Raw genomic sequence first — 27,156 nt, forward strand, 5'->3', positions numbered from 1 at the left:
ATAAAGGTACCCTTTCTTTTATTGTTTGACTGCCATCAGTCCCACCCCCAGCCAGAATTTGCCATGTTTTCACTCATCTCTGCTGCCTCTCACTCTACTTTCTGCACCCCTGAGAAGATTGTCTCTTCCTCTGTGTGTGTTTCACCTGGGTGAAGCAGTGTAAACAGACTACTCCCACTTTGAGCCTTCTCTGGGCTAAACAGACCCAGCTCTCTCAGCTACTTTTGGGATTCCATGTGTTCCAGGTCCTTGGCCAGCTTGGTGACCTCCACTAAACTTTGCACATCTTTCATGAAATGAGACATCCAAGAAGAACGTGGCACATGAAGTTACTTGTGAGGCCATTTCTCCAGCCTGTCCAGGCCCTTCTGACTGAAAGGCTTTACTGCATTGACCACTCTCTCAGTCTGATATCATCTTAAACTTGCTGACGTTGTCCTTTGTCCTGTCATTCAGGCTGCAGACTTCCAAATAGTATCAGTCTCACCCAACCTAAATAAAGAGCTTGAATTTTTTCTGTGTTTAAGTGAGAGAGCTGTCACTCCAAAAATGTTACTCACCACAGCCTCAGCCTCCATCTAAAAGCCCCATGAAATAATGGAGGCAGCTTAATTTCTGGGATGAAGTGACACAGATTTTGTTTATGTAGTGGTAACAGTGCTTCAGTCTGGAGTGCATGTGTGTGAGACCAGTGGAGTTAAATTGGATTCATGCTGGTTTAACTGACAGAGAAATCTTCCTTAGTTAACTTCTTCTCTGTGGGAAAGACCTTCAGGCTTTGTATGATCAATGGCCATTTTACTGTTAAAAACACTATGAAGATTAAAACAGTGGTTTATGGCTCTTAACTATTTTATCTTTAGACCACCTAAGACATGCATGAATCATTTGTAATGATTCTCTCAACTGATTAGATGTAGTAGTTAGAATATAGTACATTGCACATGCAAGTTTTCCTGGGATCACAGTGAGCAGTTTGTTTTAGTGACATGACAGCTGACTTTCAACTACCCATAAAAAAATTTTCCTCTCAGTAAATCTCCTTCTGCAAGAGCCAATCCATGTATTTGGATTGGAATTAGTGTCTTCTACATATCACTACAGAAAGACTGCTTTAATCCATCTGTGACAGATGGCAGGCCAGTCATTGGTCCACCTTGCTGTCACGTCTCTATACTTTGTTTTTAATTTGGTCAATAGTGTTTGCCAGGATAGCTCTCAAATCTGCTACCAGACCGTGACATTTTCAAATAATCAGCCTGGTTTACAAAAGAAATGCATTTAGACAAATTAATCAAATGGCTTTCAGGAAGGAACATTTTCTAAGGTTTGTTCACCAAGAAACTCAGAATGAGAAATATTATTGCTGACAAAAACCTCAATAGATGAACACTTCTGAGATACAGAATGCTGAGGATAAAAATCAGAAAGACAGGATTTTTTTTTTTTTTTTTACCTGTAGCAAAAGAAGAAGAAAAGGTCACTTGCCAAAAAGACAGCTGAAATGGAATTAGTTTTCAAATTATAAGATTAAAGAGTGTTTGCTTGAAGAGAGTGTTATTATAAAGTGTGCAAAGAAAGAGAAGAGATTAAAATGTATGGAAGATTTAATCAGAGCAAAGATAAACTGTGTATCCTATAGGTTATAAGGGTTTCTGTGAGCTTTGTTTGCCAGTAGGGTTTCATAACCCACACAAGACTGAAATCTTATTTTTAAATAAGAGGTTTTTCTCATGTGCAGGAGGGGTTCACCTCTTTTTGATTCTGTAAGGATGATAAAGGAGCAAAGCTGCCACCAAATAGAGGAAAGAAAAATTACTTAAGTTTTTCAGAGATAAGTTGGGTATTTTTCAATGTCTTGGCCAGATTCTTCTTCCATTTCTGTTGGTGTAATTTCTCAGTCTGGGTGGCTAAGTGTTCTTCTTTGCTATTTACAGAGGAGTTTGTGTGACTATTTGCCTTGCCTTTTAATAAAAGAAAGTACTTACCATATGCAAATCCGGCATTTCATGGTAAACAATTTACCCTCTGAACTACAGGGCACCACACCTCCTGCTCTGTGTTGTCAAATGGCTTTCAAAACACATGGCAGGGTTCTGTCAAATTTACGTGTGTTAACCCTTCACTTTCTCTTTTTTTCTTTCTTCTCAGTATTATTTCAGCTCTTAAATTCAGTGGCAAAAGGGAAGAAATGAAAGTTTATGTAAAGGATGGAAAAAATCTGGCCACAGTGTTTTGTTGTGCTGCTAAAACCCTTCCATCTCTTCCTGGCTGCCCCCTCTGCCACCAGCCCCTGTCTGCACATCTGCCTCGTGGGGCTCTGTCTCAAATTCTGGACTTTGCATTTCATGCCATACCGTTTCTCCAGCCTGCCAAAGTCCATCTGAAGAGCAGCACATCCCCTTCTCTGCCCAAGTGTCAGAGGACACATCGTCCCAGTCGCTGATGGAGGTGACTGCCCAGTGTCAGCCCCAGCAGTGGCCCTGAGGGTGGCACTGGAGACTGGCCACAGCTGCGCTTACGCCCTCATTTCCATCTGAGCATTTCTGCTTTGTAAAGCTGTGGCAGTATGTCTCATGCTGTGTAATAACAAATGTCTTTTCCTTTATTTAGGTTTAGTTGGTCAGTCCTTTTCTTTTTTTCCCCTGAACACTCCCCCTGCCTCAACTTAAACTTACTATATTTCTTGTCTATTAAACCTTTCTTAGCTTTAAATTTAGAGTCTGATGTTCAGCAACTTTGTGTTTCTGATCTGCCACTAGTTTATTTAATTTTTTTAAAAAAGCTTTTTATAAGGTTTTTTTTTACAGAGAGACCTAAAACCTTTTGATCAGCACAGTGATATTTACATAGATTCAAGCTCATTTTCTCCTCACCTTCTTTTTTTTTTTTTTTTTTTCAATTCCCTTACACCATTTTGAGTACTTGCACATGTTTTCCACTAAGGGAATTTTGTAGTTTTCAAAGCCAGTTCTGAAACATGATTTTTGACTTTAGCATGTGTGACTGTGGGTGAAGTTCTTGACTTGTGGGAATATGTGCAGAAATGAAGGACTGACATGATTTCCAGATATGCAAATGCACTTATTTCACTTTTTTATTCTGTCTGTCCCTTACTGGTTATGTATATTTCATAACTGCTACATGTAGATATTAGATAGTGAAATCCCCTTCAGGAAGAAAAAAGTGTCCTTGAAGTAAAAGCTGCTACCTTTGGGCTTTCTGAAGTGCTCCTTGGTCATTTGTTAGCCAAGGAAAATTCCCATTAAAATTAAATTTATTTATAGAAGTATGCCAGTTGGATTGAGGTGCTTGCATATTTCACCTCTAACTGTATGGCAGTCTATTTTTCAGACTAAAAAGACAACCCTAGACTCCAAGCACTTATAGTTCACCTGTGTTTCAAGAAAAACTGCTTTGATTTCCATGACATGAACCAAAGTAGTTTGATTTCCACTTAAACAGTCGTTAGGAAAATTTTCAAGATACTCATTCAAAACATTTTTCATCCAGAAGATATTTTCATACCCAGCTCCTATAGGGAGGGATCCCAAAGGAATATATAACATCTATCAGCAGAGAAGTGCAGAACAGGGGTTTAGTGATCTGAGTAGACAGGAATTGACAAAATGCAAGTCTGTGATATACAGAAATGAGAAATAAAAGAACTCTTGAGTACCCGACCCACCCTATTTACCACTCCCCCCTCAGAGCACAGCAGGTGGCCACCACAGTGGTGCTTGGCAGAGTTTTCCATCTGCTTTTAAGAGGACTATGTCTTTCCCTCTCCTCTCTTCCTTACAAATCACCTTACTTTTTTTTCTCTTTTTTTTTTTCCCTTCCTTTTAGTACAAACCAGTTTCAGAGCAGTCTGTGTGATTTTTAGAATAGAGGCTATCATTTTAGTTGTAGGCTTTTTAGGTTTCATTTTCTTTGCTGTTAGGCAACTGTTCCCTAGGCTGAAAGAGAACCAGAAATTTGTCATTGCCCATTCTCCAAAATGTCTTCAAGGACATTTTATGGTCCATGTTTAGAACTTGATTTTAGAATCTGTACAAGATGTGCTACAAGGGAAAATGTTGTTTTGGCTATTAATGAACTAGGCAGCCATTCCTAAAATCCCTTCTGTTTTTAATTTCCATGACTTCATTGAGCTTTCTCACAGTATCTTAATTACTTGTTTTATATCCCTCTGCTTCCCCTTCCATTTAGTTCTTAACAGACGCTGTTCTCAACTTTTATTGAGCTGAGTAAATGTGATGCACATTCAGTGTCTTTCATTATCAGCCCAATAAATCCAAAATGATTCACATAATCTATTTTAACTCTGTTTTGCCTTTTGGGCACCACCTTTGTCAATTGATCTCTTTTAAAGAGTACTGCATTTCTTTTCCCTGTTGTACTGTGTGTTCCTCCAATGATCATATTCAAGCACTAATCCACTGATTCTTTTCAGTGGGAGGTGAACATTACTGAGGGGTGATGAAATGGAAAGGCAGAATAGAGATGTGGGTGTAAATTGATCACTCAGGGCAGAGGAGGAAGTGAGGAAGATTGGAAGGCAGAAAGAAACATATTATTAGCAAGAATGTAGTACTGCACAACAGAGACTTTATTAATTTGAGACCTAAACTTATGATTCAATGGGATGTTGCAGTGATTCATGCAAGGAGACTAGTTTATATTTTTTTCTAGCTCAGACATCTCTGGACTACACTTCATTGAGACAGAAGACAATATAGACATATTCAAGAGAGCACAGCTTGGGTAGGCTCTTAAAACAGAGTCTGAAAAGGGACATAATTAATTCTTATAAGCAAACTCAAGACAAAAAATAACAGGGAAGGGAAATAATTGTTTAAGGCAGAGGAGAACATCACTGCAAGAACAAATAGTTACAGATCACCAAAGAATAAAATGAAGGCAGAACGTTTAGATACTATTAGATACATAAAGAACTATTGAGGATAAAGGAAAAAAAAAGAATGAACAGCCACCTTTTAACCTTATTTTTGTTTTCTCACTTAAAAGCCTGTGTATTTTGGGTCAAGTTTATAATTCTTGATTCAGAAAAGAAATATCACCTGCCATCTTCTCAGATAGAAATGAAGGAGCCGATAAATGCTCACTTTTTTATGCCCTTCCCCATCTTGGGGGTAAACATATTGATGCCTCTATCTCTATTTTAATAATTTGTTATATGTATAATGTATATCAATAAGAAAACCTGTGACAAAAAAAAATATAGAAGGAATGAAATAAAAGAAGTACACTGAAGTGCTGCATTATAATCTCTAGTTTTTAACACAGACAGCAGGGAGAATTTTACCCTGTTCCAGAGAAACTTTTTTACTGGAAAATATAACTTCAAGGCTGCTAAACTATTGACAGATTTAGGTCATAGTCAACAAATATTTCAGCAATTCAAGGGGAAGAAGAAAGATGGGTCAACACGTTTAATGTTAACGTTTCTGTGAAAAGTTCACTTTTTCAGTCTGTTTTAAAAGGAGTTGTTGGATGTGAGACTGTGGAAGAAAATTTGGGCCAGATACTTTTTTTCAAAGGAATAATGTTAATCTCTCATGTCAAATAGATAAAGACTGCCAGAAAGAAGAAAGAGCAGTAAAGAATGAGTGCTAATGCTCAGCTTAATTACCTTGGATGATGAAAAATGAGCTCTATTATTTTCAGAAAATACATAAACCTGGGAGACCTTTAGAAACAGAAGAATCACTACTTTTCTAATCCATAGCTCAAATATTTTCTGCACTGTTTGTCTGCTACTTGAGAAGAACTCTAGCCAGAGATGTACATGAATCTTATACACTGGAAAATCTTTTCTATCCTTGAAAGCTGCCCTGCCTGCATTTCTTGATATTGAAATACAAGACCAAATAAAGAAAACTGACCAAAACCAAACCAAACCAAACCAAACCAAACCAAAAAACAAACAAAAAACCCACTAAACCTCAATCCCCCAAATAAACTCCAACCAAGCAGAAACAAGGCAATTCTTAAGTCAGATTTTGCACAAACAATGACTTCTCTCACAGCAGTGATTTGTTTCAGCAAGGACAGTAAACTTAAACAGTCCTTATGAAGTTTAAGGTCTTGTACTTCATACAGAACAGAAAATACTGTCTCAGACTTTAAAATGGTTTTGGAGGCTCAGTGTTAATAGTATGTGGATGTAACAGATGGGCCACTCTCAATCTCTGTTCAGAGACTCCTACACTTGCCCTTTTTCCAGTATAAACAATGCTAGTGTGACAATTCAGCCACAATATATATCCCATTACATGTGTTACGTTTGGATTTGAGTAGCCTGGGCAATAATTTATGTTCAAGTGGGGGAAGGGAGCAGCAGTGCTTTATCAAATTTTCTCTCAATTCCATCAGTGCTTGGCTGACTTGGACTTAATTCAGATCCTATTTTAGTTTCACATAACTTCCCAGATTTCTACTTCTGTCTTATTCCGTAGGGCTCTCTCTATGGCAGGTCATATCTTGGGTCATTACATTTCCCTCTGGGCAGCAGCAGACGCTTTCTTCTATTTGTCTTATTCAACTGCTGTGAAGTTTGCCCATGGGTAGCAAGAGTTTATTACTTTTCCCCCCCGCCCACAGTGGGTGGTTTTTTTTCCTTTTTCAGCTGCACCATGCCAGTGTGCTCCTGAACTATGAGAACTCCCGCTTCATTGGTTTCATTTAGAAGCCTTTTGTACGTTTGTCTTTGCCAGAGCATCCACAGAATTATTCTCAGTCATATACTGACTATAATCCTTTATATTAATGATACACTAACTGTTCAGCTTTCTGCTGCTTGACCCTTGCCTTGAGCTCTGTTTATTTCTGGTAAATATTTTCCAGCATATGATCTTGAAGCAAAAATTAGGTTAATGCTTGTATTTCTCATAGTATACATTTCCCACTCCTCCTTGTCTATTTAATGGATTTTCCAATTAAAAGGGACCTTCCTGGCTATTTTATCTGACCCCCTGAATTACAAGGCTAAAGAAAGCTGCACAGCAATTGCATCGTAATGCAATGACAACAGCCCATCGTTTTTGTCCTTCAGCTTTGAGCGCAGCACATATAAATGCCAATGTTTATATCTATTCTTATTCAACCACTTTAAAAAAAGGACATTCAGAATTTCAAAGACACTTGGAAATAGATACACACTAAAAAGTTAACTTTTATGAACAGGGTAAGATTACCTGGACTATTTTCTGAGCATGTTTTCATGGCTGGGCAAAGTCTTTACCAGGTGATTATGCCAGGCAATAGCTTTTAAATCATTGACACATTCAAAAAGTGCAGCTGCTGAAGAACACTGGTACATTCAGTGAAGGTTTTCTTTGTGTTTCAGAACTTATCGCTATCACTGTGTGTGGTAAGCACGTCTCAAAATGTGTCCTTTCACTGCTCTTTACCTCTTCCTCAGGCTAAGGACAGAGCTGATCAGTTATACATGTACTCTAATATGGAACTTCTACAAGAAAGTTCCTATCCCCATCTCATATAAAGTGCACATTCAATCAAATGCCTAGAATGATTAAAAAATACCAATTTATACTTAAATGTCAGGGCATTAAGGACTGCAAAAGTGGCAACAAAATCTGGATGGCTGCAAGATCTGACACCCCTTTTAAAAAGGACCAACTTTTTGCCAGTTGAAAAAATTATCTGGAATATCTGGTGAATTTGCAAAATTTGTTTCATCCTATCACAGAATTGTAGAACAGTTTGGGTTCGAATGGACTTCAAGGATCACTGAGTTCCAGCCCCACTTTCATGGGCAGGGGCGTGCAGAACATTGGCTTGCTCAGTTCTCCATCCAATCTAGACAATTTGCTCAAAATCCACACTTTTTCATTCAGTTTTCATTTTGTAATATTACAGTTTTCATCACTAAGTCCAGAATTTTTATTTTTTTTCTTTAAAGGAAGACTGATAGTCTTGAATATTCAGTTATCTCCAAAAGACACACAAACTCTTCTGGCAATTAAAAAAAGTTAAAATAAAATCTTGGAATAAACCAAAATTGAATTAAAAAAACCATAGTACTTAAAAAATTTTAGTTGTTTTCCATAGACAATAGATCTGTGGAGGTGATCAAGAGGTGATTTTGGGAAATTACCTGTGGAGGTTCAGAGACTGTCAAAAGGGCAGAGAACCCACAAGAACTTGTTTCTAGTTTAGGGACTCATCTAAGGTGAAGATATTCCTGTGGAAATATATGAAATTTTATCACTGGTGTATGTGTCTGGATAATCTACAATTTATCTGAGTATGTAATCTTCAGAGATCTCACAGAACTTTTTCTCCTTTTTTTATATTTTGGAAATGCTCTTTGTGAAAGGTTGTGGAAGACCATGTCAATATTGTAGGTATTGATTACTCTAAAATAATTGGCTGTGTAACTAACTTTTGAAGGCTTGGATCCTTTAGGAGGGTGTATGGAAAAATAATACACGTTGAGTGCAACAGGTGTTCCTTATGATAACATCTGAATTAAGTGAAAATGGTAAAATTAGAAGATACTCCTTGTGTGAGTGGATGTTTTATATTGAGTTAATTAACCTTTGATCTGGGAGATACTGAATGCCTTATCAGCAGGCAAATGTCTATGATTCTTATCAGGCTGATGGGGTTTGTTCCCATTCATATTTTCACTGGGGATGAAAAGGATTGCTTATATATTAAATATGTTGATTTAAGGAAAAGATGGGTATTCAGTGGATTGTCAGAAACAGATGGAGATCTGTCTATAGAAGAAAGGAATATAAAAATGTGTCTACATATAGATGCAACAAGTGAATGGAAAATATAAAAGACTGAAAAAATTTGCAAGAAAAAGGGACATATTAGTCAGGACCTTAATTCCTATTGTTTTTAACTACTTACAGTATGAATCTTAGGAAAATATGCATTTGGAGTGGGTTTTTGAGGGTTTTTTTTTATATTTTTTTCATCTGATCACTTCCAAGCAAGATTTCTCAAGCCATCAAAATAACATATTTTGCAGTTTTCTTACATAGTTATTTCATCATTTTTGTTACTGGGTGAGACTGTCCCTTATTATTGTTGGGAACATCATGTGGGATGCAGGATGGTCCCATGCAGTCCCTGTGGGATGTACACTAGAAGGATGTAAAAATGCCTTCTGAATGCTCAACCCATAACCTTGAGGTTCACACTAAAACCAGCAAAAATCTTTTGTGTTTACAACTAAATCCTGTAATGCAAGACCATATCAGAAGAGGGGAGATTGAGGTATTGAGGATGCCTGCTAAAAGTATATGTTGCCCTTTAGGTTGTTTTTTAGAAGGGTGGAATGGAGTAATCATCCCCAATATCATTGCTGGGCCAGAACAATGTAAATTGGAATGTGTTTCCTCCAGCACAGTATTGTGCCATGATTCTTAAACAGCCAATAGAATAATTAATTACCAGTCTATTAGGAAGAGAGTTGCAGTGAATTAAATCCTAATTAATAACCACAGAATTCACTGAGGCTGAGACTCTTAGACACTTATTTCTTCTTGCTTTTTATAAATGTATCTTTGATTTTATGTTACCTCAATTGTCTAAAAAATGCTTTTCTTGCTTTCCCCTAGGATATAATGATAAACCATCTTCTGGGTTAATTTTTGTTTTGCAGATATTTGAAGAACATGGCTGTGAGCAGAAAGTTTCCTCTTTTGAAAAAGGATTTTTTTCTCTTGGGCAAAAATTCCAACAAACTTTTTGTTTTACACTTTTCAAGACGAAGTGCTCTGATAAGATGTCCCATTCTTCTCTGACATTAAATTTCTTTCTGGGTAATGGCAATGTTGAAAAGTATCTATATTTCTGAGTCTTTGTAGGTCATAAGAATATATTGAGAAATCAGAAAAGTTGCAGTAGAGTATGAGATTGATCAGAGTCCATTCCTCGCATAACACTCTGCCACTTGTTGCTATTTCCTTATATTTTTGACACTACTATGAAGGACATTTATTTCTATAATAATATGAATATTATTTATTTATTCACCTGAATTCTATACACAGTTTTCCTTCTTTAGCAATTCATAACCTAGTGTTTTTGAAAAAATAGATAGTGGATGGCAATATATTTTATGCACTGAATTGTGCATCTTTAAAGGCTGCAATCTTTATATAGGTGTTCTTCTGAGGTGAAAGAGGGCTATTGCTCTGGGATGTATAGAAATTGATAAACAGAATGAGCAGAAGCAAAAGAGGAGCGAGAATTACGTATATACAACTATATGTTCTTGGCAGAACTTTTTGAAAAGAAAAAACAAATTATGTCAATGACTGAAACAAATTACTTTAGGAAATTAAAAAAGTTGTCCATTAATAACTTCAAATAAAATAACAAATCATGTCTTCTCTAGAAAACACATCTCCAGTGAGTATTGCCAGCCTAAGAGCTACTGACATCTTCAGATGAATCCTGCTTGTGTCAAGAAGCTATCAGAAATTGTTTTTCTCTCATGTTCCTAGATCTGTCTATAGAAATCTAAACTGTCACTTTAGCCAAACATGGAATGAAAAACTGTGTTAGGCAAGATGGATTTACTGTTGTTTTTTTTTTTTTCATTCCTGCCTGTGATACGAGAATAATGTCAAAAATAGTAAAGTTTGTGTTGGCTTTTATTTATTTTTTCCTTTTTCAGGAAAAAAAGTCTAGGACCATTTTCTGTGGTGGTCATAAAGTATCATCATGAATAGCTTATGTAGAAATTTTCCTTTTGCAGCTATTGTCTAAAGGTTCACAAGATATTTCTTACCTTTTCCATACTGAACTTAGGATCCAAGTGAACGCAGGTTTCTCCACAGTCCTGTGCTGCAATACTTAAACTTTGCAAACAGGTGAGTTGTTCCAAAAATGCCAGTTAGGGATTTGAACTTACTCTACAGAGAGAAACTCCATTGTAATCACATTGTGATTGAATAGGTATTTCAAAGTCTTATGAATCAAATTATTTATCCCTTAAAAAATATCAGCAGACAAATCTTGAGTTTTAAAAGTTGACACTTGGGAAGGAGGAAGGAAGAGATCAGGTGGGTATTACAGTGCCAATTAATGACGTCAACCCTTCAAATGTAGCATTCATTAGATTATGTGGTAGTCCCTGTAAACTGTTTAGAAATGTGGTCCAAAGCATGTTTAACTGTAGAGCAATACCTTCCAAAACTTTAGAATAACTGGAGGAAAAGGAAAATTATGTTTCAAACAGCCTCTCCCATTCTCTTTGTAAAGGAGAGTCTGAAGCCAACACAATAGCTGTAGGGTCAGGATGAGTTTTGACCTGTGTTGAGTTTCTCACAATATTAGTAAAGCAATAGGAATGGACATAAAAGATATTAATGAAAGGGTGTCTTTTCATTATGTTGTTTCCACTATTACAAACATATGCCTAATAACCAGATTTTGCCCTCAGTTTAGTATATTGAGCAGAAAAGATGAAATCAAGTAAATGATGGTGAGAGAAAGAGAGCGAGAGAGACAGAGAGAAAGAAATATGTATGGAAACAGCAATGGAAAGAAATTAATGTGCTTGATGTTGTCTTTTGAATTCTACATTTTGGAAAAATATTTCTTCAGGATGAATTTGCAATTTCATTGACAAAACATTGTCGGTATAGGACACAAGACAACACGACGCAGACACACTGCTGTTCTCAGGCCAGGAAGAGAGCGATTTATTTTCTGACTCCTACTTTTATAGATTTCCAAAGGTGACATAGGATTGGAGGGTGAAAGTGCCACCTCTCCAGGGACACTGGACAAATGAACAGTCCATCAAGTTTCTCCTCCTCCATAAAGGAATGCAAAACAATAGTTGTTTACAGAAAGTGTGTGAGAAAGTTTGATACAAGAATGCAAACATCAGAAGGCTTAGAAAAATCTTATGAAAGCAGGGCGACAAAACATGAACTGTAGAAAGATCTTGTTTCAGAAAGTACATAGTGTTTCAGGTTATGGAAGTGTTTCACTATGTCTTACAGGGAATTTAAAGCCGTAAGGGACAGAACATGAAATATGTCTCCATACTGAACTCAGTAACCTCAGTTATAAGCTAAGACACAATTCTCTGTAGACATAAATATGGATGCACCATAGGTAAAGATCAAGTGGAGCTCAAATAGCAGCAGTGCTGGAGGCCAGAGCAATGGCAGGGAATCCATTGGATAAAATATATTAGATGAGTTTACAGTGCACATCTACTTTGCTCTACTGTGTCCTCAGCAACCTCACCTAAGGGAAATTCTTTACTGACACTAAATCTGGAAATGTTTGAAGCCAGGCATAAGAGTGAGTACCCAAGAATATAAGAAAAAAAAAATAAAAGGTAATTTCACTGCAGAAACAAACCAAATCAGTGTCACATTCCTATTTGCCAAACATTTCTGATGGGAAAAGTGAGTTAATGGTTATATAACTACTTATTTGCCATGAGTACATATATAGGAAACATTTTTTATATATGTATATACATATATAAACCAACTTTGGGTGCAGGAGGGACAAATGAAGAGGGAATTCCCAGTATTATGCCACAGAGCCCTTCTTGTAATGAGTGTCTTGAGGACTATGAGTTTGTGTAACAGGAGGATGCTGCTACATGCCTGTTCTCCCAGTAGACAACAGAAGAAGGAAATTAAATATTCACTGATTCTAAATAAGACCTCATTCACCAACTGTCTCCTTTCATTGCTCAGAGGGTGCCAGTGTTGCAGTAGGGAATATGAGTGGGTAGAAGAAGGTAGGTTAAAACAATTATAAAACAGTAAAACCTTCCTTGATATCATTGCTAGGTCAGAGTGTGGAGCCCAAACTCCACACTAAACCATAGCAAAGGCATTTGGATGCCCATTGATTCTGACTGGCTGAAGAAATTCTCTCTCTCTCTCTCTCTCTCTCTCTCTCTCTCTCTCTCTCTGTCTTGCCAGTAAGGCTCTTTCAACTGCATTAGGATAATACTGCATTGCTTTTCAAAACATTCTACCTACTCAAAAATATGGCTCATCTTCCTGACAGCAGAGCAGAGTCCTGCTTCCACAGCTCAGAGCCTGTGCTCTTAGCAGAGAATGCTTTGGCTGGGCAGAACCATGGGGGAGCTTAGGCTGCTCTAAACCTGTGCTTTCTGCAGGGAAAACCTGGCATGGACTGTGTCCAAGCTGCCTAAACAGGAACTGACTGATCCCTAAAAATCATTGGAAAAGAGAGCCATTTCCAAGTGTTTTGCTCACAGTTTAGCACATCCCCGGGCTCTCCCTGGAGACTCTGAACCTGCCACAGCAGTCACCCCAGCAAAGGCAGTGTCGAGGGGTGGGTGAATAGACGTGCCTTTGGTGGAGAGCACATGGCTCCTACACACTGGAAGACTGTGGATTAAGGGCGTAAAAACTCACAGGGGGAAGCTGTGCTTCAAGCCATTACTGAATTTCTTACTATATTTTTTTCATCTGTTTTATCAATTTCTGCTACAAGTCAGAATTAATAATTTATTGTGAACTTGTTGAATTATAACTCCCTTAACTTGTAAAGAGAGAAAAGAAGATCTTCTCTCTAGGGCAAAATCCCCTTCTTCTTTTAAGTCTGTTTCCTGGTCAGTTGAACAGTCTTTCTCTGATTTTTTTTACCTGTTTGAGACTTATTTATTAATCCTGTGTGGTCCATGGTCATGCATTTTATAAATGATTCAATAGTGAGTATTTAGTGAGTAGGAATGGCGTCCATGTGAGGGACACCATATGGGAATGGTCTACAAAAAGAGGAAGGGAACAGTCTACAAAAAAAGGAAGATCTGATAATAATAGTAATAATTATGACCCTTTCAGACTTTATTTACCTGGCTTAGTTACAATATTTCAAACAACATTTTTTGTGATTTAATTAATTTTTACAGTTTTCTTTGGTGTTTTTTTTTAATATCAAAACCTTTTAATCCATATTTTCTGTGTCAGAAAATGTGCATTACTGACAGAATTCATTCTAAGAACATGCATAATTGTATAACTGGAGGAACAAGAGATACAAACCCACTTTCTGCCTAAATTCAATTGGTAGGAAAAAAAATCCTTCCAGACCATTGCTGGTATAATATTAGCCAAAGCAAGACCAAACTCCCACTGCCCCTAAATATTTGACTGAATTCTTTGTCACTTACTGTGCCCTCAGTAATCAATAATTTTCAAGTAATCATCTCACTGTGGATGGTTTTAAATAATTGCAATCACTTGTGACTTCATGTGGTTTTACATTTAAGATCTTTGCTTCCCTTTTAGTTTGAGAAAGATAAGACTTTCACACTGACTTTCTGTTAAGATAAGCTCAAAATGCACCAGCACAGGATGGCGATTGACCTGCTGGAAAGCAGCTCTCTGGAGAAGGACGTGGGTGTCCTACAGGACAACAAGCTGTCCATGTCCCAGCAGTGCCCTGGTGGCCAGGAAGGCCAAAGGAATCCTGGTGTGCATTGGAAAGAATCAGCAGGTTCAGGGAGCCCTGGGGGGGCACACCAGGAGTGCTGTGTTCAGTTCTGGGCTCCTACGTACAAAAAAGGCATGTAGCTCCTGGGGTGGGTTCAGTGGAGGGTGACAAATGTGATGAAGAGACTGGAGCAACTCTTACAAGGAGAAGCTGAGGGAGCTGGTGTTTCTGTGTGGAGGGAGGATATGGTTGACTGAGGTTGGTTGAGTTTCCTGCAGCTGAGGGTTTTCTGGTCGGACTGAGAGAACACCTTATCAAAATATATCAGTATCTGAAGGGAGGGTGCCAAGAGGATGGAGCAGGCTCTGCTTGGTGGTGCCCAGCAATAAGACACGAGGTGTTGGGCAGAAACTGATGCACAGGAAGTTCACTGGAACATAAGAACTTTACAGTGCAGGTGAACATGCACTGGAACAGATTGCCCAGAAAAGTAATGAAATCCCCCTCCCTGGATATAATCAATAACCATCTGGACACAATCCTGTGCCATGAGGTCTAGGATGACCCTACTTAAGCAGGAATGTTGGACCAGATGTGGTCCTTTCCAACCTTACCCATTATGTGATTCTGTGAAAATATCAAAGCAAAACCCACCTGATGCAGATAGAAATCCTTCTGTGTAGAAATCAAACAAAACCATATTTCACGTGGTTTGTTCAAAATGCTGTCTTTATTCTTCTCTGGTGCCTGGAAGTTACTCGGATCTCAGTTTGAGTTTGTGGAAAGCCTAGTGAACATGAGCACACCTATCAGTGAACATGTGGGTTCATAGCAAAGCCAATCTTAAGCACAGCAACTTCTGAAATATCATAATGAAAAAAGTACTCTGGCCTTTTTTTTAGCTATTAAAAAGATCAGTCATTATTATAATTTCTTTAATGACACATTCAGGAAAAAAAGCTTTACCAGACAGATCCTAATACTGGATATGAATATATATGCTTGCTCTGATGGAATGGGAAAGTGTTTATTCCTCTTCTGTTAAGCTGCAGAAACTTCCAGGTATCTACAGGAGGATGTCATCATGCAAGTAATGCTTCATTCACTTGGGCTTAAGAAATTTTTATTTATAATGCTCTATAAATGCATTTATTCATTTATTTGCATTTCCCCAAACTGAGAGTTGCTTAAAATACATAACATGGGGAGTGTGGCAGACAGTGAGATATACATCTTTGGTGTTTATCCAGACATCATGCTTCATCCCAGTGATGGTGACATTTGCTGCTGTAGATTAATAATTATGAAGTGCTTGGAGATCCCTCAACATAAAAATGTTAATGTAAAAAATGCAAGAAAATTTTCCTTGCTGATAATGTGGTCTTCCTGAATACTTGCTCTGCATCAGCAGTATTATACTGAAAAAATATGTTCTAAAATTCTTTCTAATGTAAGAATTAATTAGCTTTCAAAATCAGTTTCTGGCCAAGGCGAACACTTGGGGGTTGCAGGTAGGATCACTTGCTGGAGACTGGCAAAGGGGCTCCCTATATGCTTAATTGGAAATGCTTTGCCAACTCATTGCTGCTTGCCTATTATGCTCTGGCTGAAAACGCAGAGCAGGAGAGCTGTCAAAACACAAACACTTTTATATCTAAGCCAGTCACTTTATTTTAGTGTGAGGGTAGTCAGGGGGAGAGAGTTCACGACCTCACAATAAAAAATAGCTTATAGGAACAAGCCTAATTGTTTGTTTCCCTTACCCTGCCAGCACTGAGTCTCAGTCTGGATGTCACTTTGGAGAACACTGAATCTTATTAACAAAATAAATAAATTCAAAATAAAGAGTCTGTTTGTACTATGCAGGGATTTTTTTTCCCACTCCTTGAGCTGTAGTGTAATCTGTGTACTGGTCTATTCACAGCTTGTATTTGAATCAGTAACAAAGGCAAATGATGTAGGAATTTGCCCTTGATATGATGCACTGAAGGGGTTGACTTGAGCATTTTCCATTGTTGTTAATGGAAAAGATGTTCATAAATCACCCACACATCAGTTGGGAAGTCGATACTTGAGTCTGCCAAATGTGTTATGTATCAAAATCTGATCTTTTAATATTTGAAGTTACTTATTCCTCTTAAATATAACGACCATGAATGAATAGCCCATTAATTCTTAGTTTTATATAGTTTCTACTGGGAGATGGGCTGGGCTTTTTTTTTTTTCATATTTGCTTTTCTTTAGCCAAACTCTCAAAAGATTTTTTAAGGGATCCTACTGAAGGTCTGGAAGACTCTGGCTACAACTGTGTCAGTAAAGAAAAGCATGCTGGTGCCTTCTCAGACACTGCAGTTTATTTATGCCTGCTGATAAATAGTTAGGAAGGTTTCTTGCATGCTGGAAGATGTCACCTGGCATTCTACCAAATAATTTGCGGTCTTATTTTGAGAATTAGAATGAGCTGAGGGCCATTCTCAAACAGTTGCCTGGGTGCAAACACTTCCTTCTGAAGAACAGAAGAGTTTAGTAATATTGACTCAGGCTATTTCTTGTCAAGTGAATGATCTGGAGAAAATTAAATTTTACTCGCATAGACTTAGTCTCTTTGTGTATTGTGTCACCTGTGTAATTCCTAAGTTTTGCAAGACTGAGTGCATCCTGTTGCCATTAATGATGTCTCCATTTAAGAACATTTTACAGAGTCTGAAAATGTCTTTCCAGAAAAAATCCAAGTAGGAATGGATCCATAGTTCTTACAGGCTCTTTGCTGTACTGAATCTCCTTCCCAAACCCTTGTATGACCAACTAGTGACAAATGTCATGACGGGATGAAGTGGATACTTTTGTATTAGACATAAGATTGAGAAAAGCAATTTATTTCAGTCCCCCATGCAAGTGGCACAGAAGAGTGGAATTCTGTATAGCTGATGGATAGACAACACTTCCTTGAAATTAATGCCTTGAATTTGTGTATTGGATGAACTATGAAGATTTTTTTGTGTGTGTGTGTGTGTGTACACCAATATCCATGTTTACTTTCAAATCACTGACCAAGAAATAATCGATTCTGTTACCCCAAACATAATTTGTTTCCTATATGGCCCATTTTAGCAAAACTTCAAATTATGTGAAGACTTGGCTACCACTCATGGTTTGGGAAATTCTGGTTTTGGGCTCTAGGGAACTCATCTGGTGTTGCTGCTAATTTATTGATTAATGCTTTACTCACAACAGGGACTAAATATTTAAAGTTTATGACCTGCTCAATCTCCAGCAGCTTGAAGCTTTTAATTCTATTATTATTTTACCACATACTGCAGAAAAAGAAAATATACTTTAAAATAGTTTTTTCCTCTCCTTTTTGCCTTTCTGTGGTTCTCCAAAAGGTTAGGTTTGACAATAGGAATATAGTCACAGATACTCTAGGCAACAAATGAGAAATGTTCTTTTGTGACCTTAATGTTGGCAAGTGATAATAACCAGTGAACCATGAAATACTGCTGCAATATTGTTCATGACTTTTCTGTTTTCTAAGATTAATTTTATGTTCTGAAATAAAGTGACAATCATTTATTATTCTGTTTTACATAGCTTCCACCGGGAAGCAAATATGAAAAGCTTAATTTTCTAGTCCACTTGTGGCAGTGTTCCTAGAGAAGAATCATATATATATGTATAAGTGTTCATTGGTTAATGTATAAAATACAATCCCTTTGTTTAACCCTGGTCAGAAATATCTGGGTTAGCATAGAGTCAGCTAATGTTAAAAGCAGTTCCTATTTTCTCTCCTAGGGGTTAAATAGTTATAGTACAAATTATTAATGCACTAGTGGTGTGAACTATGCAAGAATATTTAATTTTGAACTACTGTTTTCTGAGAACATATCATGCTTTCCTAAAGAAGCATTTTCCTTTTCTCTTTAAAATGCAGCAAACAGGAATTTAGCCACCAAAACCTTCATGCTGCCAGCTATTTCTATTCAAAAAGTAGATTAGAATAACATTTTCATCAGAGGATGTATTTATAGTTCTCATATCAAGCCTAGTTCACCTTTCCATGTAAACCATTATCATTCTCTCCATAGGCTGTTGGTAAGCAAACAATTTTAGGGCTTGATAGTGCAAGTCTTCCTCATCTTGAGTAGCACTTACCCATACCAATGCTTCTATTGACTTCAGTAATATTGCTGTTCTGAAATACATCAGCTGAGTAAAGCCAGGAAAAAGAAAAGCCTTTAATTTCAAGGTCAAATGGATGAGGGAAAGTAGATAACAATATTTTTAAAGTCAGTGTGGTCTGGGTTTCTTCCCTTTAAAACATGCATGTGGTTATGCATTAGGATTTAATAATTTAACTAGTTAAGGGCTGGATTCACAGAGAAGCTGAATACAAATAATTCTTAGTAATGTTATATTTCTCAGTAAGGTATTTCAAGAAGCTATCACTGGTCAGGGATTGTTTGTCTTTGAGTGGGGTCTATTGTGTACACGATGTGTATTGTTTTTTCTGGAAAACAAAAGAGTCTCCAAACTTCGGGGCATAAATTTTGTTTGGTCATTTCAGCTAATAGAAACTTGTTTCAAGAAAGGGTAGGTTAATTCAAAAAGCAAATTTGTACACTTCTGAATATCAGACCAGAACTAGTGGAATTACTTAAGGGGAGGATTAGGTGCCTGGCATCAATGACTTGCAGCAATAAAAATACTGATCTATCTACATTTGAATTAGAGGCCAAAGACCAGGGGCTATGGTGCATCCATATGGAACACTGTGCTCCCAGTGGCTCTCACAGTGACAGGTATTAGCTGGTAGATCAAATAATCACTAACAGTTCTAGAGTCTTAAAACAAACAGATTAAAAGGAAATCCTCAGTGTTAATATTCGGATAAATAGCCTAAACTCTGATGTGATGTGCTGACCATGGCTCGGTTGGGATCCAGCTGTTCACACATTGCAGGCTGTTGTTTCCTGCTTTAAGAGTAATGCCTTTTCTGGAGTGTCCCGATTAGATAATTGCTAAAAGCAAGAGTGAAATGTTGGATTCACCACTATTAGTTATCAAAGTCTTGGCTGTCAGGAATTAGATACAGTTCTACTGCTACTAGATGTGCAATAAATGGTGTTTGTGTTTAGAGTCAGAGATTACTTTTGTTAAGACATCTCTGCTCATTATATCTCTACTTGAGGAGCTTTCTTGAAGATTCACAGTAAAGCCCAAGCTAAGAGTAAATATAAAGCCAGCATCCTTGTGGGATTTAAAACAAATAGAAGATAAAGGGCTCTTTTCCTTTTTTCCTTTATCCACTGAAATGGCCACAACTTGAAGTGGATAATTTACTGAATTGCATTTCATTTCCTTGTAATATAGTACATGACATAAAAGCAAGATTAGGTGCTGAGATTCAGAAGCAGTGAAACAGAAGTCTGTGGGGGCTCAGTGGATATTTATACACTTCTTTAAGACACGTTTTATCCAAGGAAATTCAAACAGAGGCTATAGGCTGTTACTCAGAAAACAGTTTTATGGTGTTACCATGGATTATGCAATCACTACATGCAGTGGTTATATGTGAACTACTGAAGTTTTACTACGTAATTCAGCAAGTCTTCATAATGGAGGTGTATACAAGAGAGACTAGTAAATGTATTTCCTATATGGAGAATAAAGAATTTTGCCTTAAAGCTATTAAAATTGACATGGATAAAAGCACATTGCACAGACAGTTTTGGAGGCTGATAGCTCAGTAAGAAAGAGACATTAATAAAAAAAAAGAGAAGTACTTGCTTATCTATTTACATTATCCAATTCATATTAGGATAATGTTCTTTGTTTCTGTATTTTGTGACAGTTTATGTTGCCATAAAAGCTCCTGGGTGTTTGCCACAGGATGTGTGCAGAATTGGACCAACTCCCTGAAGGGAAGCTTTCAGGTTAAATTCATGGATGTAGATCTATTTCAAAGTGTTTAAATCTTCAGGCATGCTGCCAAATGTCTCCAGTAAGCTCAGACCTATTCTGGACCCCATGTCCATTTAGTGGTGGCTTTAACCCTTCAGCCACTAAGTCCTTTGGACACTGAAGCTTTCATCCTGCAGTGCTGTAAAACAGCCATCCACATCCGTTATCCTCCCACTCAGATTTCAGCAGGAATTTTGGAATTATGTACTCACAAGTAATAACAACCTTCAGTCGTAGAACATTTAGAAAATACAGATATCATTTTAAGTGTTTGTGGATGGAAAATAAGATCCTGAACAAGTGTATCAAGGAAAATATAGCACCATTTTTGTTTAAAAATCTATTTCTTTGTTCCTGGTAGAAACCTGTTCTGCTCTGTACATTCTCTGTATGAAAACTCCCTCTCCTAGCAAACAGGAGATGAAAACTAATTAAAGGATAGATTTCTTGCTCAAATGTTAACGATTCATATAGATTTTTTTCTGGTCTATAAGGAACTTGTTCCTAGACCTGAACAAAAAGTGAAGTAAAATCAGGAAATTATTACATTTCCTCAGCTAGTGGTCTTTTCTTTTTCTTTCTCCTAGGAAGAAAGAAGTACTATTTTGCTGGAAACAACCAGATTTCTCTGAGTGGCAAATGAAACTTGTTAGTCACAGCAGAGGGCAGAGCTGAAGGTCAGAGCAGAAACTCTGGCTGCTGTGACACATTTTCATGAGCTGGATCATCTCTCCGTGATTGACAAAGCTGACACTTGCAAGAAAAGGAGTGAAGGTGAAGGGGCAGCAGATTTCCTCATGGCTCTGGGGAGGGGGGGAAGGTAAAAAGGGACTGATAGTAAGGCTCTCTAAGCATGAATATAACATAATAAAAAATAAATATCTGGTGAAGTGGCAGAGTCTAAGGTTCAGCCCTTAGAGGGGCAGGTAGAGGAACAGATGCTTTCCAATGGACTTTAATCATCTGCTGCCCCAGTGGCTTTCTCTGCCACCTGCTGAGGTTTAGGGCATTTGTTTCAATGGCCATACAAGGGAATTAAAGAGGTTTGTGGTATCTGGAAAGGAAAGAAAGGAATTTTTGCCTTTAAAATAGTTATTTATTAAGATGAGATGTTGCAGTCTAATTTGCCATAAGACAGGAATCTTGTAGCAGGATGAAATAAACTTCCAGTGTTTCCTGCAATCATCAAGCACTGTCTTGAATGGTCATTTTTTTTGTGTTTCTTTGATTTCACCATGGGATTTTCATTTCTCCTTCTGATGATATGTATTCTTGCCATAAATTTATCTCCATGTTTTTCTCACAGCTTCAGCCCATTCTATATTGGGGAAAGAATCAGCAGAATTCTGCTGTTTCAATCATCAACATTAAGGCTTTTTTTCTACATGCCAGTTTTATATGTAAGCTGGAGAAATAGGATATAGTATAAACCACTAAATGTTTGACAAATACCTGTTTGTAAAAGTGTAAACAGAGACCAGCATTCAGTGTCTCATTGTCTGCAGCAATGCAGGGGGTACGAAGGTGGGAGAAGGTGTAAGCACCAGGAAGGAGAGAATTAGAGTTCAAAATTGTCACACACACATACGTGCATTTGCTAGGATTCACTTCCAGTTCCTTCTTTCCATGATCTCATATGCTGACATACAACAGTTACAACCCCTTTTAACATAAGCATCAACTCTCAAGTGTGTGCCCTTACCTGTCACTGTTACTCTTGCTTTTGGGAGGGAAAGCTGCATCTTCTCCCAGGTCTCCCAGTTCCATCACTTCAAATCTAATTACTACCCACTATCATTTCTATGAAAACTATCAATCACTTTTAACCTTACATTTTTGTTTCTTTAAGGATACCAAGGAAGAAGAACTACAGAGTGTTACAGAGGGAGGTTAATACTATTTTCTTTTTCCACATGGCATCTTTTTCTGTAGTGTTACTTGGATGAGTTTCCCTACTGTATCTTCAGTTCTGTATGAGCAATTCTCTGGAGCAGGGGAGATTATAGAAGCCTGCATTTTCAGACTGTTGGGGGATAGTTTTAGATCCACCTGGCAGGAGATGCTAAGGATTTAGACTGACATGATTTTCAGTCTCTGGAGTTCCACTCAGTCAGTGGAAGGTCCAATGTTTGATCCTACAGTTGAGTGAGAAGCTTCTTGAACTTGACTTGTACATCCTTTCTCCTTCAGTGAGGTTTGATTCAGTCCCGTGCACTTATCAGCTTGGTTCCTTTCTAGATTATTCTCTAGTTTTTCTCGTTATTCTCAGCTCATTTTTTGTCACTGTTGTTTATCATTCTTTATGAGCCCTAAGAAACAGAAATTTCAGCAAAATAAGACAAACTTCTGAGACCTGGAGCTGGCTGTCTGGTTCAAATTCAGTTGGGAAATATGCTACTACTGTTCACCAATCTCAAACTCCTCCTGTAAATCTTAATAAGGTCTCAAATTTGGCAAGGAGGGATACCCTTGGGAGAGTTTTAATGATTTGACAGCACTAAACATGTAGAGGACAAGCAGGATGCTTTGTCTCCAGACTTGCAAAATGTAAAGCATTATGGAGTCTTGTCAAGTGGCAGACTTTAGATGCTATAAATAAGGATAATGAGGCATTGAAAACAGAAGTGGAGAACTTCAATACTCTTTATCATCAAGACAAATTTTTTTTTGTATCATTAACCTAAAATTTCACTGAATAAAAATAGATCAGAAAATCTACAAGTCATAGGATTGAAATAAGGGGAGGAAAAGCTACGACCTAGTTGCTAGATTTACTTGCATTCTGATTTTGCAGGGACAATGGTGAACTTCTACATCAGGAAAGAACTCGAGATTTGCATGCATATCAGAGGTTATTTTTCTTTTTTTCGCTTGTCAATTTACTTTCTCAAACAATATAGATAACAATATCATCTGTGTGCTTCCCTGGTGAATTCCCTTTTTATTACTTTTTATTTTTTTATGATTTTGTAAGGACGTTGTTTTGTCATCATTTAGTCTTTTTGTCAAAATACTTCTGTATGTTTTTCAAACAGCTTCTCTTTGCAACTCTGCTTCTTCATTGCAATTGCAATAGCCATAAAATAGAATTTTCTAAAACTGGAGAACAAGCTGATATGCTTCATCCAGCAGAGCTGCAGGCTATTTTTCATGATTGTACATATATTGTGTTGATTATGATGAATCCAAACGATTTTTAAATAGGAAGCAAAAAGCAGGGAGAGTGGGAAATAGTCTGCCTTCTGCCAGCCAGCAGAAGCTTCTGAAAGGAATTAAAGACGAATATGTCTTATGAAATTGTTACTACTCTGACTTATACTGAGGTGGGTAAGCATTTTCCCTCTTTTACTGGGCAATTGCTTTGATATTTTCTTTAAAACATTGTTAAAATATATTTGTATTGCAAAATATTGAACATTTTAAAGCATGCTGCTATTTTTGTATATTCAAATTACTTATTATGGAAAATTACTGCACTGTAGCTGCTGCAAATGTAGCTTATTTAACAGCACTTGCTGTTCTGAGCTGTCCTGTTATAATGGCTCGGTAAGACAGGAGCACGTACACCACTGCATCAGAAACAAAAGGCAAAAGACGTTATTTAGCAAACTAGAGGCAGAATAAGTGAAAGAAGAGAGATCTCGTGGCTTTCAAGACAAGGACATTCCTATTTCTTAAAGGGATTGATGCATTTGCTCGTACTTCATTTCCTTTGAGACTATCATTACAAGCAATTTATGCAGATCCCACAGACAAATAATTGTGTAACCACAGAGCCTTGTGGTCTTTATGCTGTTGGTGCTTTGTGTCTACAGGCTTGGCCACAGCAAGCAAGGCTGGCTGCAAGCTACAGCAGCACATAGCATATCCTAATGTCCTGGGGTTCAGAGAACATTGTTATGAAACAGAATGTTATGTCCATGTTAATGGACAGAATTTCAGCTGTTGAAACTGCTACTCATTATTCCATCAGATTGTTTCTCCAACCTCCATTTGCTGCAGCTAGCATTTAGCAAGAAAGATTTCCCACTGCCACTAGCCTTCAAGAAGGCTTTATCCGAGGAAATGACTGGTGGTTGCTGCAGAAGCAGGACCCAAAGAAGATACTGGGAATTTAAATTTCTGGCAAGAGTTTTTAAAATAGATCTCATTTACACTGAATAACCCCAACATTAACACGACTCAGCTTTTAAAATGATTCCATTAAATTACATTAAATTCAATAGCTAACATCCTTTCTGAGAATAAAAATGTATTAGTTTTAATTAGCTCTCTGCCAAAAGTAAAATAAAATAAATAGAAACAAGTCGAGTTTTATTCTTCCTAGGAGTGTTCACAAATGCACATCAGCTAATCCACTTTCCAGTCACACTTTTGGTTAAGTCAGGTTCATTTTCCTGATTGCCCCTATTTAGACAGGCCTTTGGAAATGGGCTCCAGTTGCAAACCTCAGGTTAGGATGTGAATATAAATCAGTGAACTCTAAGCCTGCTATTGGGATACTGCCTGGGTCAGACCAACATAGCTTTGCCCAGTTAACCTCTGTTACCCTTCAGCAATGCCTTTAGCATCATTTTACTGTTATTAATGCTTCCCCTTTCTGTAACTTTTTGAGCAAAAAAGACATTGGTCTGTTCTGAGGCAAAGCCCAGCTGTGGCTAATAGCAGGGCTAGTGGCACTGCTGCTGAGGAAAATAGCAGTGACAGCAAGAAACACAGATAAAATTGACACTGAGACTCTGACACAGTAAAGATTAGCTTCTAGTGAAAATTACTCCCTCCTGTAAACCAGCAGCGAGACCATCGGAGGGATCGTGCCACCAGCATCTCCCCCTAGAAAGAGAAACAAATAAGTTTTACTAAATTTTTTTGGAAAAAGGAAACTGATAGTCTGCCTCCACCCCACAGAGGTTCTGACATTTTAAATCCTTGTTTTCTTTGCACCAGACATATCCAGCAAATGCACATCAGTAGTGGCAGCAGCACCTTGCTCTGTCTCAGAAAGACCTCTGCACTTTCTGACAGGCAAATTTCATGCCCTGGGAGTGCCTGTTGCCAGTCTGTGAGCAAGGCACCTCCTTGCCTGCACTCAGTCCTGCCTCAGCTTTTGTTCCCCATGTGCAGCATACCAAAGACAGAGTTTTCCAACAGAAGACACTGTCCGAAGGACTCCTAGGACATGGATGAAAGAGAGATCTGAGGCTTTGCAAGCAAGTGCGTGAGGATGGGCAAGAAATAGCATAAGGATCCATCTCGGCTTGGAAAGGGAAAAAGTTGAATGGTACAACAGGATTTTGTGTCTCCCAAGAGAAACAGAACAAGGGGCATTGCTGCTGGGCATCTGAGGAATTTCTAGACTTCTGGTGTAAAAGAGGATTTCATTCCCATTTCTGGCCTACAAGAATTCAGGTTGAAAAGGAAATAGATGACTTCAGGCCAAAGCTGTTCTCTCTGGAGATAATGTAGGCTGAGCTCAGAGACAGATGTCTTCCCATTCTAAATTCTGCACAACTGCAACCAATTCCTCTGACCAAGTGTAGATTTCTCCAACAGACCATCTGAATAACCCCCTAACAGTGCTGTTTTTCCTAAGTTGATGCAAAAGGGATTTAGGATGACTAGCTTATATCCAGGCACAGAAACTCTAGTCAAGATGACTCATACTGCCTCTCATTAACTCGAGAGAGTTGGAAAGATTCAACCAATTCCCAAATTTGCTCTGAGGATGAAAATAACAGTGGTGAGTCCTGTGGGATCACACACATGCTAGGGTTACACAAGTGTAGCACTACCTCCCCCCATGACTGCAGCCCTGTGTGTGGAAAGTCCACATACATATCAGTGTGAATGATGAGTGGGAATAGCTTTAAACTGAAAGAGGACAGGTCTAGATTAACAATTAGGAAGAAATTCTTCACTGTAAAGGTGCAGAGGCACTGGTACAGATTGACTGGAGAAGTTGTGGATGCCCTATACCTGGGGCTCCATCAGGGGCAGGTTGGACTGGGTTTTGAGCAACCTGGTCTAGTGAAGGTTCCTTACAACCCAAACCACCCTATAATTCTATGATTAAAGGTATTTTCCAAGCAAAAAATTTCTATGATTCTATGATATTTTATTATTTCATGTGAAAAGAGCCTCTGGGCTCTGCTTGTGCTGCACTCCTTGAGCTCTGTTTGATGATGGTACAGGCCAGACCCGTGATGTCACCACTGTAACTCCTTCATTTTCCTTGCATAAATGCTGCTTTAGATCAGTGTCAAATATTCTTTTGTGATGAGCATCTTTATTTGTCTTGATGTGCCTGGTTCATGGTTGCAACTCTGAAAAAGAGTAAGGAACTGCATACGAATTGAGGTTATTATGACTGTGAGAAGCTTGTGATAGAGTCTGAAAAATTTGTAATCGCTAATTAGTTCCTGTTCTGATGACCCAGAAGCTGAAACTTTTAAAATATAAATCACAGTTATGTAGCTGATACATTTTGATGCTAATAGTAAATGTCATTCCCACTCAAAATGAAAAAACACAATAGGATTTTGCAAACCTGTTCAAATATCTTTGTATTACAATAATATACATAACTGCTTTCAGGGAAAGAATTAATGTGGTTTAGTCTCTGGAGCCTACAGCATGGCCTAGTCAGGTTGAGTGATATACATAAATACTGCAGATACATATATGCAAGCACTGCTATTGACACATTCCCTGCTTGCTCTCAGGGGTCAGGTAACTGGGGTCTGA

Source organism: Pyrgilauda ruficollis, unplaced genomic scaffold (assembly GCF_017590135.1).
Source record: "Pyrgilauda ruficollis isolate IOZ18807 unplaced genomic scaffold, ASM1759013v1 scaffold54, whole genome shotgun sequence".
NCBI classification, from domain to species: domain Eukaryota; kingdom Metazoa; phylum Chordata; class Aves; order Passeriformes; family Passeridae; genus Pyrgilauda; species Pyrgilauda ruficollis.